The sequence below is a fragment of the Alligator sinensis genome, unplaced genomic scaffold (genome assembly GCF_000455745.1).
Source record: "Alligator sinensis unplaced genomic scaffold, ASM45574v1 scaffold1738_1, whole genome shotgun sequence".
NCBI classification, from domain to species: Eukaryota; Metazoa; Chordata; order Crocodylia; family Alligatoridae; genus Alligator; species Alligator sinensis.
Genome location: NW_005843189.1, coordinates 242,876 through 259,390, shown reverse-complemented (window position 1 = coordinate 259,390; position 16,515 = coordinate 242,876). Strand labels below are relative to the sequence as shown.

Genomic DNA, 16,515 nt, shown 5'->3' with positions numbered 1-16,515 from the left:
TTTCTTGTTTTACCAGGCAAACCCGTAGATTTTGCAGTTTGCAATAAGCTCCCTGCAGGCTAGCAGAGTTCCAGCCTGCAGGAAGCTGAGAGGGAGTGGGAGGAAGGCAATGAAATGGGGTGCCACATGCGTGTACATGCACGTAGCCCAAGGCAGCCTGCAGAGCAGCTCCAGCAGATAAGTGGGGAGAGGAGACAGGGATTGAGGCCACTGTAGTAGGGAAGGGAGAGAGCTGGGCAGGCCTGGGCTACTGCCCAGCTAAGCGGTGTTTGGGGCCCAGGGCCACAATGCATGGCTGCAAGGCCCCAGTGGGAAGCAGGACAGGGCCATGGGTAGGTAGCTCGCCCAGGGGAGAGCCAGCTCCCCGCTGCCGCACACACTTCTGAGGGGCAGGGGGGGACCAGCTCCCCCCAGACCTGTATGCAAGGCAGGCATAGGCTGCGGGCTCGGGTAGTGAGAGCAGCAGCATGGGGTTGCACCCCTCAAAGCAGCAGCATGCTTAGGAGGCGCATCACCAGGGCAGTGTGGAGCTTGCAGTGGCAAGCAGCTTCTCCACGCGGCCCCACTCTTCCCTGCCGTGCCAGGTTTGCCCGCTGTGCTACAGAGGCCCTGGGTGAGGGAAACAGGGTAGGAGCCTGAGCCTGCAACCTGCTCCACATACAGATCTGGAGGGCACAGGTCCCCCCCTGCCCAAGCCCACAGCAGGCAGCAGGTGGGAGTGGGGGCAGGGGGCTGCAGACTGAGGTCCATAGCCCTGGCAGCTGGGGGCCCCTTCTGGCAGGACTGGGGGAGCAGGGCCTGTGAGTGGGCGGGTGAGGGGCACCAGCAAAGCTGTGAGGGTTATGGGGGGGAAGGCAGGGGGTGGCAGTGAGTGAGTGAGAGGCATGAGCAGGGCTGGGAGGGCTATGGGGTGGCCTTTAATTTTAATAATGGATTTTGATTTTTTTTTATTAGAGAATGTGATTTTTTTTTATATAAGGGAAAAACATCCCTGGTGATAACACTTCTCCACTCCTAGTTCACAGCCATCCTCCATCCCTCCAGGCAGATTTTTTGCATGTATATGGAGTCTTCTCTCTGCTATTTAGCTCAGCCTGTGTCTGCCTCTTAGATTTGAGGAAGGACATTTGTTGTCCAAAAGCTTATCCAACAGCTCTCGCACCTAGACAGTTGGTCCAATACACAATATATATAAAAAAATAAATAAGTCCTTGCCTTCCGTACACTTCCCAGACCGCCATGGCTACAACACTCCAACATTACTAAACCCATGAGTTTCAATAAATGTAAGTTTACATTATAGATTTGACAGCATGGCTAAAGGAAAACCAGAACAGTTTAAATACGAAGCCATTTCACATGCTTGGTTAATGATATTACTTTCTTTCACTCTTTAAATTACTATCCTTTCCTGTTGCTGCAGCAACTTTCTTTCTTAAGTCTCTTCAAATGTTTCACATTTGTTTGTAGCTCTCACCTTAAAAGTCTTGTTCTAATTTTATTCCATTTCTCCTCCTGGTCACGCTATTCTTCCTAATTCTAACAACCCTCTTCTGCTAGTTTTGTCAGCTTAGCTCCTTTTTTCATATCGATATGGCACTTTACAAGAAAGATTTCTTCAATTACCTCCTTTGACAAGAAAGATTTCTTCAGTGCTAATACAGCTGCATAAAGAATCAAGGTGTATTAGTGGTTTTATGGTCAACTCAGGGTGGAATAGGATTGTGTTTAACAACTTACCTAGAGGCTGCATTAGTACTACTTATGCTTGACAAAGAATGTCTTGCATTCAAAAGCCTGTCTAACTCTATCCCAACTATACAGTTGGTCCAATAAAAGATACCACCCTAAAAAGTCCTTGCCTTCTGCATAAGTACTACTTATGCATCTTACAGGTGGAACAGAATCTAAGCTACAAAAGCTGAAAATTGAGCAGTCAACTCCACTTGGCTAGTGGCATTTGACTCTGTTACAGCCAGTACAGAGGAACTGAGGGATTGTCTTGTACTGTTAACTTGAGGTATAATTTCAGTTCTCCCCAATCTGACACTGGTCCACGGACAAAAAAAACACTAACTCACCTGACCCTGAGCAGAGGGACAAGACTCTCTAGGCAAGAATCTCTAGCTTTAAGTACCAGCAGGAGTACTGGCACACACGTCAAAATCCCCAACTTTGGCTGCCACCAATACTCAGTGCCTTGGAAGAAGGCTTAAAGCCTCCCTATCTCCCCACCTCATGTAGCATCAAGAGGGAAGGGGGGGAGGGGGAGGGTGTGAAATTCCCTCCCAGACCCATGTGGTAACCAGCAAAGCCCAGAAGCATGAAAGATACCCAGTCAAGGTTACCATATTTCCAGTTCCAAAAAAGAAGACAGCTGTTGCAGGGAGCAGGGGGAGCGGGCAAGTGCCCCTCACCCCAGACTCTCAGCCCCCTGGCGCTGCCAGTGCCCCTCACTCCCAACCCACAGCCCTCCGTCCCTGCTGGTGCCCCTCAATCCCAACTTGCAGCCCCCTAGTGCTACCAGTTCTGTGCACTCCAAACCCACAGCCCCCTGCTCCCCACAGCCTTGCCAGAGGGGGCCCCCAGCTGCCCCCATCCCGACTGGGCTGGAGTGCGGCAACTGCAGCTCATGCAGGTGGCAGTGGAGCAAGTCTGGCCCTAGAGGAGGAGGGGTGCCGAGCAGCTGGATCTGAAGCCCATGGGTGGCAGCGCAGAGTCACCACAGCCGCTCCACCCAGCTCTGTGGGGCCCCCCACAAAGCATGGGGCCCAGGGCGCTAGTCCTGATTTGCCCCCCTTCAATGACAGCCCTGCTTGTGGCACCCCCTGCTCTAAGCCAGGGCTCCTGTACTGCGCCAGGAAGCCTGACCACAACCCCCACCCTCCCCAACCCCTGGGCAGCATCTCCCAGCTGCCCCACCCCTGTAAGCATGGGCACTGACCCCAGTGCCACCAGCCCAGCCACGCAGCTCCCTGACCCCCTTGCCCTGCCAGAGGGGCAGACACTTCCCCCATCCCCTGCCACACCCCCAGCACTTAAGACACCATACCCATACCCCAGTGGTGGCAGGCATCTGCCCCCACCCCCACACACCCCCACGACAGTCCCCAAACCCTTGCCCTCCAATCCTCAACCCCACAGACTTACTGGTAGCCAGCTGCTGGGGCTGCTCCCACCACCATACCTGGCTGCATGCTGGCCAAGAGAGTGTGCATGTTCAGACGCAGGTGGTGCCTCTTGCCTACAATCACATCAAGCAGCTCCTTGCAGGCTGGAAGGCTACCAGCCTGCAAGAAGAAACCCCTGGTTTCTTCCTTTAAAGAGACAATTTCCATTTTTCCGCAGCAAACGGAAGACCCAGATCCCTGGTAAACGCATGCCGCCAAGGCAAGCCAGGAAATGTAGTTCCACCAGCAAAATCCCAGAGATTTGTTCATATTTCCAAAAAACTGCCCGGAGAGAGATCCAAGGACCCAAAAAGAAGACACGTCAAGGAAAACATGGATGTACGTTAATGCTACTCAGAGTAGCACATGGGCATAGTTGCACCCAGACAGGCTCCAATCCAACCTCATCTTTGAACACCGCCAGTGACGGAGAGTCCACAACTTTCCTAGGTGGCCTTTCATTGCCTCACTGTTGTAATGAGGAAGAAGTTTACAGTCTGGACCTACTTTACTGCAACTTCAAGCCACTGCTCTGCATCTTACTCTCTGCATCAAGAGAAAAAATGTGTTCTCTCTCTTGTTTATGGCAGGCCCTCATGTATTTGAAGACTTCTATCATGTACCCTCTTGAAAGCACCTTTTCCACAAACTGAACATGCTTAGCTCCTTCAGCCTCTTGTATGACTTGTTTTCCAAGCCCTTTACCAGCTTTGTTGCCCACCTCTGGACCCTCCCTAACTTCTCCATGTCCTTTTTAAAATGTGGAGCCCAAAACCACATGCAGTATTAGATGAGGCCTAAGCAATGCCAAGTAGAGGGACTATCACCTCTCACAACTTACCTATTGCATCCCAAAACTGCATCTGCATCACACTGTATTCATATCGAGTCTGTTATCTACCAAAACTCCTAGATCAGTCTCCATAGTGCTGCCATCCAACCAGGTGTCACCTATTTTGTAGTTGTATTTTTTGATTATTCTTCCTGAGGCATAGCCACCTTGCATCTGTTGGGACCCCTCTGAATTACACTCCCATTTTACAACATGTTTGCAATTTTCCCAGTTTCACATCATAGAAAGCTTCCTGAGAAAGCTTGTAGATGCCAGCATCCAAATAATTACAAACACATTGAACAAAACTGGGTCCAGGACAGACCCATGTATGACTCCATTAGAAACCTCCTGCCATTTTGAAGCTTGCTGATATATGAACTAACAACATAATGGAAATGCACTAGCTCCAGTTCCTGTCAGCTGCTACTTTAACCAATCATACTGCTGGTCAAATTACTGTATGGCTGCAATGCAGTTCCTTTTGGGGTACCTTTGCAATATTTACGGTTATAACTAAGGGCCTACTTACATCACAGTTTCACAATTTTCACAGAAACCACAAAAAGTAATTTTTCACATGATCACTGTGAAAAATGTTTCTTGTGATTTTGTGAGAAATTGCCTGAAAAGAAAAAGCTTACCAGAATACAAAAAGTGTGGCAATCCCTGCAGCCATACAGCATGTGGTTTGAGGGAGAGCTACTGAGAGGCTGAATCAGTAACATAGACTCAGTAGAAGTACCAGTAAGGAAAGGGAAAACCTTTTGGCGCTGTCTTTTAAGAAAGCAGATGTAATGCTGCAGCAATGCTGTAGTATGAAGATGAGTGAAAAGAAATCCAAGAAAACTAAATACATTTTAATTCTGGATCATGTAAGGCAGTTCCCCTGCAGGAACCTTGTATGCAGATGGTGGTAAATTGTTTTGTTCACTGTGCAACATGACTCTGGATGTTTTGAGGAAAAACAGCACTGCTTGGCATTTCAAGTTTGAATCGGATATAAAGTGAAAGGTTGCTGTAGAGGCTGAAAGTCAGAACAAGAAAAAAGTGGGTATGTTCTCAATCTTTAAAAGAACCGCTGAAAGCAGTTTGATAAGAAGAGAGGCTACACTTGTGCTAGTGAAAGAATTAAAGGCTGGCAACATTATTCTGGAGAAAATTGATAAGACTAAATTAAGGAACTACTTGAACAAACATGTGCCAAATGCTGGCATTTTCCCACGTGCAAATAAGTTGTGCTCGGGTTATCTACCAGAAGTAACTGCTTCACATGTTCAGTCTACAAAAATCTGCATTGGCAGAATATGAATCAATCTCGATTCTAGCAGACAAAGCAACAGATGCCCAAAAGTGCTGAACAGACCACAACCTGCCGTTTTTCAAACTGAGCTGGTTCACCTCATGTCTGTCAATTTTTCCACCATGGCACAAGCTAGAGAGAAGGCTGTTGCCAACTACAGGTTAGAATTTAACAAAATCTCAGCATTTCTGTCTGATAACGCAACATATACACGCAAAACTTTCTGATGTGCTCCAGAGAATGATGCCTAGTGCAATTCAAGTCACCTGCAATGCATGCATCCTTTTTTCTAGTAAGTGACATCTGGCACACAAGTTTTCATGATGTGCATAGCCTGGTTGCCTCTTCTAAAAAGGCATTCACACTTTGTCCAGGCTGTGAACTTTGATGCAGGGAGTACATCACCAATCAAAGTGGGGATCTACATGTGACTCTGTCACTTCAACCAGAGCTAGTGCTTACAAGGTGGAGTCTGTGATTTAACATAGTCTGTTACCACACAAAAAATATGAAGTACTACCAGCAATCTGTGTAAATGCTTGAAATCACACCTGGTACACAGTGCATGCTTAAGCTATGTGATCTTTTAAGACAGGATGACATTGAAGATCAAGTTGTGTGGCTAAAAATGCAATCCAGTTCATGGAGCTTCTAATGCAGTTTGAAGGCTGGCAGGCTGTGATCCACCAAGCACACAATAAGCTCATAGATTTGATAAATTGGACTGAAAACATAGCATCACAACAGCTTTCAAACTGTCAACATGAAAACCAGCAGAGACAAGAACTGTTACAGGCAATAGCTGCAAAAGTTGAATCAGTACTACAAGTACAATCAAGTCACTACCACTGCAGTTTAAACAGTTGGCTGCCTCCTTTTTTAATGCTGTTTGTATTTCTTACCTCAGTCAGGTGCCTTTTCTGAGTTTTGACCCTCAGCTACTGAAATCAATCCCTGAATGGCAGAAAGAACATGACAAGTAACATGCTGCTTACATGAACTTTGTCAAAGGGTGCCAGATGCCTTTGACTGACTGCATTTTGGGAGTCTGTTTCTGATTGATTTCCATATCTCTACAACTTGGCAAAATGCTGCCTTACCATTCCAATCAATTCAGTGGACGCAGAACATGCAATTTCACTGTATGGACAAGTGTTCATGTTGCAGTGACAGAGGATATTAGTAGCAACTGCCGATAGATGCTGCATGCTAGCATTTAACAACTAACATGAGTTGTTTCCATCAAGGTTAGCACTATTTAGTATTACTAAACTTTTTGTAGCACACCAATAATTAATTATGATATTAGATACAATTCATGTTGTGTATAAATCTATACTCGTAATATATTACAATTTAGATTTAAATATAACACTTAGATTTACAATAATGCAGTAATGTATGCGATATTTCCAGACTGCTATTTAATTATGCCACAGTTTTTGCCTCAGACAATCAGCAGCAAGGGGCGAGGCCACAGGGCTCCTCAGCCAATCAGCAGCAAAGGGGGCTTCGCTGCAAAAATAAGGCAAAACTGGCTCAGTATGCCACAAGCAGCCCACAAAAATCCCTTTGTCCTGCCATGATTTAGGTAGGTCCTTAGTCATAATCAATCGGAGATCATAATCCACCAATTCATCCCACCCTTTCATGTCTATATTTTTAGCCGACACAAAAGCCATCCACATTATTTTTCATAATCAAATCAGCAGACTACCTGTCTCTCCTTCCAGACCTGTCCCTTATAAGCAGGAATAGAGAATTGCAGAACTATTGCTGGAAGAATTCCTGTTCTTGAGCCCTGTGCACATGGGCATGTTCCAACTATATTGCAGAGAAAGGCAGGCTAGGAGACGAGCAGTGTCAAGATAGATTTCATACATAGAAATTCAGAATTGCCAGTGTTGGGTTAGACAATCACTAAAAAGTTGAGCTCAAGGATTCACAAAACAGATCAGTTCTGCAACCTTTTAGCAGAGGCAAGCTGAATTAAGGGAGCTCGGTCAGAAAGTGAACTACTACTTCTGACCTAACTGCTGCTGCCACCAAAGTTCACCCTTCCTCTGCTGCATGCTGCCACCAACTCAACTCACTGCTGATGTCCCAGCTCAGTAGGTCAGATAACATTGCTTGGTGGGTTAGACCTGGCCTGTGGACTACAGATTGTCAAGCCTTGGTATAGAAGGTCAGTAGGCATGGACTTTAGGATGACCATGACTTAATATAAGCATGTTTTACTCGAGAGAAATCTGAGTGCACTATCACGACTTAACTGTAGTAAAGAATTTTGCTCCCCCATGCTGTGATCTTTGGTGAAAGATACAAGCAGAGTTTGTCAGTAACCTCTCACCAAGTCAGGCAGCACTGTGCTGAAACATGCCACACAGCTCTGCCTGGATTACCTCCTGCACCGAAAGAAGCATAGTCACATTTTCATGGTGCCACACCCGAGCTTCTTAGCTCACCCACAGAACTAAGGCAGGTTATGATCCAGGAGGCAGTGGTCACATAGCAGCATGCATGTTTCAGCCCGGCACTGTCTGGTTCAAGTGCAGCCCCAGCAGCACATGCTCTGAACTCAGGCATGTAGGGAACATTCTTATGGTATATCAAGTCTAGGCAAAGGCAAATACTTACAAAAGCAACAAGTATTAAAAAGAAAGAATATTTTAAAGAGCCTGTAAGAGCTGTTGGCAAGCTGACATTGTAGCTCAGCCTAATACTTCTGGTTAAAATGATAGAAGTTACTGCAGTTATGTCTGTATTAAGGCATCTGCTATTAGAGCTGGATTGCTGTTACTATTAACAGGAAATTTCAGGCGATAACACACTACTGCAAGCAAGACTTCTGATTGCGAATTTCTTAGGGCAGGAATTCAGTATCATGGCAGCATTATTCTCAGGACTGTATAACATCGGGGAAAAATAATGAAAATGTATCAGCCCTTGCACTGGGGCAATTCATATCAGTCAACAAATATTATGATACTCCAAAGTGATGGAAACGACTTTATAGAGAATGATAACAAGCGTCTGAGACAAATCTTACATTTCAATACCTGGCAGGGGGGTGGGGTTGCATATACTAGAACAGGGGCGGGCAATTATTTCAGGTGGAAGACTGCTTACCCAGTTTTGGCAAGTTGTCAAGGGCTGCATGGGTAGCCCCGCACCTTGACAGGTGCCCCGCCCCCTGGTCACTGTCTTGGGACCAATGTCCCAGGTCCAGCACCGGTGGGGCCCAGAGGAGGGCACAGGCTGACAGGGGTCTGTGGAGCTGGGTTGGGCTGCACCAGCAGGGAGAGGAGTGAGCTGACCTGGCTCCATGGAGTCCCTGCTGGCTGAGGCCAGGACTCTGTACCCCTGCTGCCCTGCTCTGGGCCCTGCTGGCCCCAGGACCCCGGTGTGGGCCCTGTGCCCCCCCAGCCCTGCAGTACAGGCGGCGATGGTGGGGGGGGGTCTGTTGCTGCAGGTGCCTGCCGAGGATTCCCCTGGGTCCTGTCATTTTTGACAGGAACCAAGGACAGATAAATTTTAATTTTCAAAAAAATTTTAGGAGCCCTGTGGTCCGGATAGAATGGCCTCACGGGCTGGATCTGACCCACGGGCTGTATTTTGCTCACCCCTGTACTAGAATATGACAACTTGCTGCCTGTTTATACATGGCTTTTATTGAAAAAGCTTATTGAGATTTAAAAAAAGGAAAAAAGGAAAAAGCATGGAAAAGCTTCTCGAAGCCATCACTGGAAAATAAAGTACATTGTTATTTTATTTTAGTCACACACCTAAACACTCAGGAGTTGTCCTTTTCGTAAAGGTTTAAAACTTTGTTTTCCACTGTGGCTGCAATATACTTTCTCAGAAGCCTGGAAAGCCAGTCTTTCCTTCTGGTTGTTCATGTTTTATCAAATGCAGACACACTTCTCCACTCCTCCCTCCTAGCCATTTATCTTATAACTTGAAACAAACACCTTTTGCTGTTGATGTAACCTCTAAATAAAAGTAAAAGGTGAACTGCCAAAGAGAACTGCGTTTGTGACCCCTCTTTAAACTACCTGCTGATTTAGAACAAAGGTCTGAATGATTTTCCTTTTCTCTAATGAGGTTTTTTTATATATTCAAAAACCCCTGGAACTTAAAAATAGGAAGCAGTCTGTGACTTTGTGCTTTCCTGAGTGAATCCAAGAAGTTGAAAGACTTCTTGGCCTCAACTGGGGGGGGAACGACCTAGCAAAGAGCTTTTCTCTCAACTGCCTGTTAGATGTCTGAGTGAACAGATACCAAAGATTTAAATAGTCCACTCTGTGTGGACGCTATCTGAGGATAAACTTATGTTCTACATACAAAGTTCCCCTGATGCATCCGATCTGTTCCAACATTATACCTTTGAACTTTTACGGAAAAAAATCTTTACCCCAAAACTGAGCCAAGACAGTTTTAAGCTAACGTAAGTCCAAGAGAGGGATGTGGCTTAATCGAACAAAATAATTTGTAAACCTGACTTGACTTAGGCTTGATCCACAAAGTTACACCAGTCAAACCAAGGGCATAATCTTGTTCTGATTTTATTTAAACCAATAAAACTTCTTTGTGTAGAGATAAACTCTCAACTATGGAAGTTTAAGTCCTCCCTTGTAGCCAATGCTTCAACCCTATCAATTCTCTTACCATTCAGAAAAAAAATAAGGCTTTTACATTAGAAATTAAAATTCTTGTCTAAGAAATGCAATTACAACAAATGCTATGGGGAAGAAGTTTTGTTCATTTTGTTTTTAAAACAGGACCAATCTAGTTTCACCTTCTTTCTGGCATGGTCATCTTAGCAATTTGTACATAAGCAATGAGAATATCAAAAGGTGTTGCCCATCTTACAGAAACAGGGGCTGTTTTGTGAATTCGCCAATTAGTGAATTTTAAGCTAAAAAATCATCCCCAGATTAAAGATTAAAATAATTTTAAAATGTATAATACCTATGTACAGATTGCCAAATGCAACTCAAAAATCAGAGTTAGGCCTGAAAATGTTCTTAAAAAGAATGTGTCAATAGTTTAAATTGAACTATAGATTACTAGTTTGATTTACAAAAAAATCCTACTACCTGTAAAGTTCTTATCGACTTCAATGGACTTGTGGATTCCTAAATACTTTGAAGTAGATAGATGCTGAACTCAGTTATATTCCAAAATAAAAATTCTTGAAAGCTATTTTCCTTCTTAACTTGCTATCGACATGGATCAAATCAAACTATGCTTTTGTTTGAGCAAAATGTTATGTTCTTATAATGGAATTACTCACTAAACAGACTGCTTCTAGTACATAAAGCATTATATAAAAGATACTTTTACAAGGACCTTTACAAGATCAGTACTGTAGGCCTTGCCTAAACAGAAAACATTTTCCAACGTAGCATACAACGAATTTAAACAGTTTAATTATACTGGTGCAATTCTCCTTGTATACACTATTTTTCAGAGTAAGCAGGGGTTTTCAGTTTAGTTTATGTGACTTGGAAAAGGGATTAAGAACTGAAGAAAGTTACTCTTATCTGGAAACAAGACCATCCACATGAACATTACAACGGCACATCTATGTTTCAGAAACATTAAGCTTTACCAATTTACTTGCCTGAATGTGCTTTAATTCAAGCACATTAATTTTACACCTTTAGTTGATTCACCTTACCTCCCCATTTAGAAAAGTCCAACATATACGTGCACATGTATGTGGAGGGGGATGTAGCTGGGATTTATATAGCAAGCTTCATGTTCATTTTTTGCTTACCTATGGTACATACGTTATAACTTCACATCAGGGATGCATAATCACTCTCTGAAGACCCCTGCAGTTAAATAAACAAAAAAGAGACACTTTCAGTTGCACTGCTTAAAAAACAAAACAAAACAAAAAAACAACTTAACAAAAGTTTAAAAACTTTAAACAAAAACATTATGATTGTGCCTCTTTAACTTTTTATCCCTGAATTAATCTGAACCAAATTATTTTACTTCAATAATATTTTCAACATAATGACATCCTCAACTAAAATAAAAGCTTTTACCTGAGGTGTCTTCTGAAAGCACTTAACATAATAGCTCACATGAGAGAGAAAGGGCCACTCTAAAGAACATTACTTTCCTCACATGTACTACCAGGCTACATATGGTATGGTATTAAAAGAGAAAATAATATACTACTCTGGGCATCAGGCAATTACTGAATCAAGATAACCCAACAGAAGACTGATCTTGGAAGCCCTCCAGTTGCTGAACTCATAGTTTTTCCATCTTCACATGAACGATTGAAGCAAACAGGAGCAAGAGTCAGCCAGATCCCTGTGATAATATATGCACTGGTTTCCTTAGACATAATTAGAAATGTTTTTCAACCATAAAGCTTTGCTACCCTGCCATGTGCATAGATCGCAATCCAAATTTTATTTCTTAAGAAGTTTCAGCCCAAACTGAAGTGGTCTTTGTTTTAAAAGTATTACTAGTACTTATTCCCACACAAACCTGCAAATACATTAGGTGCTTCTGCCCTGTGCATCATACGTTACATATGTATTTTCTAGATTGGTAATAAAAAACATTGGATTATTTTAAAATAGTTGATGGTTTTTTGTGACAATGACAGCTCATTGGATTATTTTAAAATAGTTGATGGTTTTCCGTGACAATGACAGCCCCCCCCCCCCTAAGTTTTCTAAACTTAAGAGCATAGCAGACAGTAACCGTTGCAGGCTGTGGGCCAGGGACACAGTTCAGGTCAGAGAAAGGAGCTCCATTCTACAGTGGTGTGGGAAAACTGCTAAAGGCCTCTACTGCTGAAGCCCCACATCCACAAGACCGATCAAATGGCTCCATGGGATAGATCCAGTCTACAGGTCACAGGTTGCCAACCCCTGGCACAGGTCAAAATATTACCTGGCCAATACTAGTCAATGGCTTCCAAATCTCCTTTTTAACTATATCTCTCACAAAGGAACAGGTAAGATCTGAAAACATAAGCTGTATCTGAGGAGTGCGAATACAGCATTTTAATTAAATTAATTAGAATAGAGCATTTTACAAGCTATGCTTAGTTTTCTGAATTCTATTTAAAATATCTTAGACTGAATATAAATCACACAGTAGAACAACCACCTGTTAAAATGTTGTTACCATAGAAAATGCTATTCTCTGATGCAATCCTGTCCTGGTCATAGCTATTCCAAATACTGCTACAGAGATCCCTTTCTTAACTCCAGTACTTTTGGCCCCATCAACACTTTTTCATTCTATTGCCTTCCCCTTTCACTGGAGCATCAAGCTCATGCTACTTGCTTTAACATTCAAGGCCTTTCTTCATCAGTTCCATCTCATTCACTACCAGCAAACTGACTGCCAACCTCCAAATAGCTACCGATGCCACCTTCCATCTGAATTTTCAAACAAGGTCAAACAAGTTCCGCATAAATATCTCCAAACCTAAGGTGTTACCCTCCTTCAAATTTCACTTCAAGCTCTCCTTCACTCCAAAACCTACAGAAGAGTTGACAAACGCTTAGGCTAGTGTTGCTCAGCCTCCTGTTTGCAGGCTAAATCCAGTCCATGGAGCCAGGTTATCTGACCTGTGGGATTTCGTACAGGTCTGGAATTTGGTAGAAGAGGAGGGGTGGCAGTGTTAACCGCTGCAGCTTCTAGTCACCACCACATTTCCTGACCTGTGAGGAGCCCTGAAGACCAGATGGCATGCCCTTCTGCCCTGGACCGCTCCTGCAAACAGTCCTCTGAGTATCAATCTCACATTGGATCCAGCTTGTGGACTGGCTCCACACTACTCATCTGGCACATGGGGCAGGAAGGTTGAGCACCGCTAGTTTAGATTACTGGCCACCACACTGACCAATGCTATCCTCACTACTTGCCTTCTCCAACTGCTTGTAACCATTCGCTGTCTCTTGTCTCTGCAAACTCTCTGGAGCAGCGTTCATGTTTTTGTTCTGTGTTTCCATTTGGAACAGACATTTGATAGAATTCAAACAAAATATATGGCCAATAACTGGTCAGATACTATTAAAATGGTCAGATATTTTTAAATAATTTATTAAAATGTCAGTGACAGAAACAAAAATGAAGAAACAGAGCTTTTAATATTTAACAGGTTAACAACCCCCAGCACGTGTGCCGAGCACAGCATGCGAGGCCATTTTGCTCAGCACACCACCACCAGCCTGGGCTCTGGGCAGCTGCTGCCAGCCATGAAGCCTGAGCTGCTCCCAGCAGGCAGCTGCAAGCCCTGCTGCAAGCAGACCAGGTTCCATAGTTGGCAACAGCTACCCAGAGCCTGGGCCAGTTGCAGCCAGGAGGCTGCAAACATCTGCTCCTGGCTCTGGCATTAGGTCCACACCGGTGGGTGCACACATTTCTCAGAGCAGATGGTGGGGGAGGGGCCTGAGGCAGCACAACCCTGGCCTCTCCCCCACTGCCGGCACAGAGCTAATGACTGGGCTTTGGAGCCTGGCACAGCTGTTTGTAGCCAGCCTGGGCTCTGGGCAGCTGCAGTGGGCAGGCTGCAAACAGCTGCACTGGGCTCCACAGCCCTGGCATCAGCTCCATGCTGGCGGTGACTGCATGGGCACCTCGGGCGGACAGCGGGAGGGCTGTGCTGCCTCAGGCCCTATCACCACCTTCCGTTCCGAGGTACACGTGCACCCACCAGTATGGAGAGCCCAGAGCAGCTGTTTGCAGCCTCCTGGCTGCAGTCAGCCCAGGCTCTGGTAGCTGCTGCCAACTACAGAGCCCAGGCTACTTGCAGCAGGACTTACAGCTGAGCCCGCCCGACTCCCACCCACTCTGAGCCCAGCCCCCCACCACAATGAGTTTGGTGCTGCCCCTTCCCAGGAGCACCACACATTTCCAGGCTTAGCTGTGCAAGGTGGGTGGGTGGGTGGGCTAACGGGCAGGCTCCGGGCTGGGGCCTTGGCCAGCTGTGCTGCAACCTGGGCCCTGGCTCCCCGGGGAAGCACAGGGGCTCTGGCGGGACCAGGGCATTGTTGGGTCGGACTTTGTCCAGTGGCCCAGGAGCCTGGCTCCGTGTACTTGCACATCTGGTTCTGTGTGTTTGTCTGCCTCCGTCTGGTTCTGCGCGTGTGTGCACACACGTGTCCGGTTCTGGGTGTGTTTTGGTTCTCTGTGTTTGTGCACGTGGTTCTCTGTGTGCATGTGTGTCTGTCTGGTTCTCTCTCTGCTCTCCTTTCTCTCTCTCTCTCCTGTTTCTCTTATTTGTCTCTCTCTCTCTCTCTCTCTCATTGCAACATGCTCAACAACAAAAAAGGAATACAAAACACAAAGGCAACATTTATAATTATTAAATATACTAATATGCAGTGCATCCTGCCATGTAACCCTCCCCCCGTTTTGTTTTTCTGGCATGCCAGCACTCTCCAAGGTAGACGTGGTTTTTTTCGGCACTCTGGCCAAAAACCGTTGGCTACCCGTGGGTTAGATATTTGTCTAAACCAAGGAAAAAAAAAAAATCAAGCTGCTTGTCTGGGTTCTTTTTAAACTTTGGAAAATGTGAAATCTGAAATGAAATTCTAAAAAGTTAAAGAACAATTTAAGCAGCCTTCAAGTAGTTTTTAAAATACAAGGATTGTTTAAGACTGAACTGTAACAAAAGGAAAGATCTGCAGTTAAAAGAGGAATAAAAGCACAGCGAAAACAAAACAAAACAAAAACAAGTCCCCGATGTATGCTCTAAGGCAAAGGGTGCCAAGCTCCTGGCCAGACTTCTACCTAGTGAGGCTGTCTGCATGCAGCTCCAATCCTGCTGCCATTTGCAGACCAGACAGCAAACCCATGGCGAGTCGAAGCTCAGGTAAGGATCTCCCCACTGGAGAAGGGAGGAGTGCAGGGGGGAAGAAACCCACAGCTCCTGGCTCATCTGGGCTTGCTGGGCCAGGGCCTGGTAGAGGTACGGGTGCCACTAACGCAATGCCGCAGTGTTCCCACACACTGCTTTGGTTTCCGCCACATGGGCACAGCTGTAGCAGCTCCTGCCCAACCCCAAGTCCCCAGCACACGACCAGGTGGGGCAGGGCTCATGCCAGCTCCACCCATGTGGCCTGAAACAGGAACCCAGTGCAGCACTGGCCCAGCCCAGCCGTGTGCTGGGAACTTAGGGTGGGGGAAGGGAGGAAACAAAGGTTGTTTCCCTAACCTTTGTCCACTCACCTTTCTGCCCTTAGATCAGGGGTGGGTGATTATTTGGGCTGGAGGGCCACTTAGGGAGTCTTAGTGAGCTGTTGTGGGCTGGGGGACAGAAGGTGCCTACCTAGCCTGTGACAGCTCACCAAAACTCCCTAAGTGGTCCTCTGGCCCAAATAATTGCCAAGCCCCAATTTGGAGAATGGGACTAAGTGCATGCTTAGCAAATCTGCAGACAATACCAAATTTGGTGAAGTTACAGATACTCCAGAGGGTATGGCTAGGATCCACAATGATCCAGATAGACTGTAGAAATGGTCTGCAAATCAATCAAATGATTTTCAACAAAGAACAAATGCAAAGTCTTGTATTTGGGATAGAATAATTGCATGCACAAATACAGACAGGGGAATAACTGGCAAAGGTTCAGGATTGCAGAGTAAGACCTGAAAGCTGAATATGAGCCAACAATGTGCTTTTTTTTTTTTTGGTAACAAAAGTCCCAAAACACACTGCACTGCATTAACGGGAATATCACTCATAAATCAGGGGCAGCGATTTTTCCACTATATTCAGCACCGGTGAGGCCTCACCTGGAGTTCTGCATCCAGTTTTGGGCCCCACACTTCAGGAAGGATCTGAACAGCTTGGAACAGGTTCCCACATAACAATAAAAATCATTAGGGCCCTTGGAGGCAACACTTAAAGGTGTGATAACACAGCAAATGAGTCAAAGTTATTCCACAACATGTAACATCTTTGTGGCTCATATGCATCATGCCTTAAACTGAACATATAGCATTTCAGGACTTACCCATGACAGATCCTGATGCTCATCCGAGGCTCCCTGATCCTGGCATCCCCATGTGCTTCAAAATCTAAAAATGGTATATGTAGCCCAGCTGCACATGCTGTTCTTAAAAATTTCCCAGTGCATTAGGACCTTGGGGTTAGAGAATGTCTCCTGGATCCCAGTCTGTATGTGCTGGGGATATCTAAAAACCTCTGGCCAGAGTGCAAAG

The 16,515-nt window shown here is 45.4% G+C and overlaps 1 long non-coding RNA gene across 3 annotated transcripts in view; it reads right to left on the bottom strand.

Moving 5' to 3' along the window:
- The window catches only part of LOC102386637, a 44,033-nt gene that overhangs the window by 18,259 nt on the left and 9,259 nt on the right, over positions 1–16,515 (bottom strand). For 2 of the 3 annotated variants that reach the window (XR_325391.3, XR_003092203.1), the window contains one exon: positions 11,088–11,145. This is a non-coding gene — a long non-coding RNA (uncharacterized LOC102386637). Of the gene's footprint in view, positions 1–11,087; positions 11,146–16,307; positions 16,375–16,515 lie in introns of those variants that run through there. The other variant, XR_003092204.1, reaches the window with a different exon arrangement.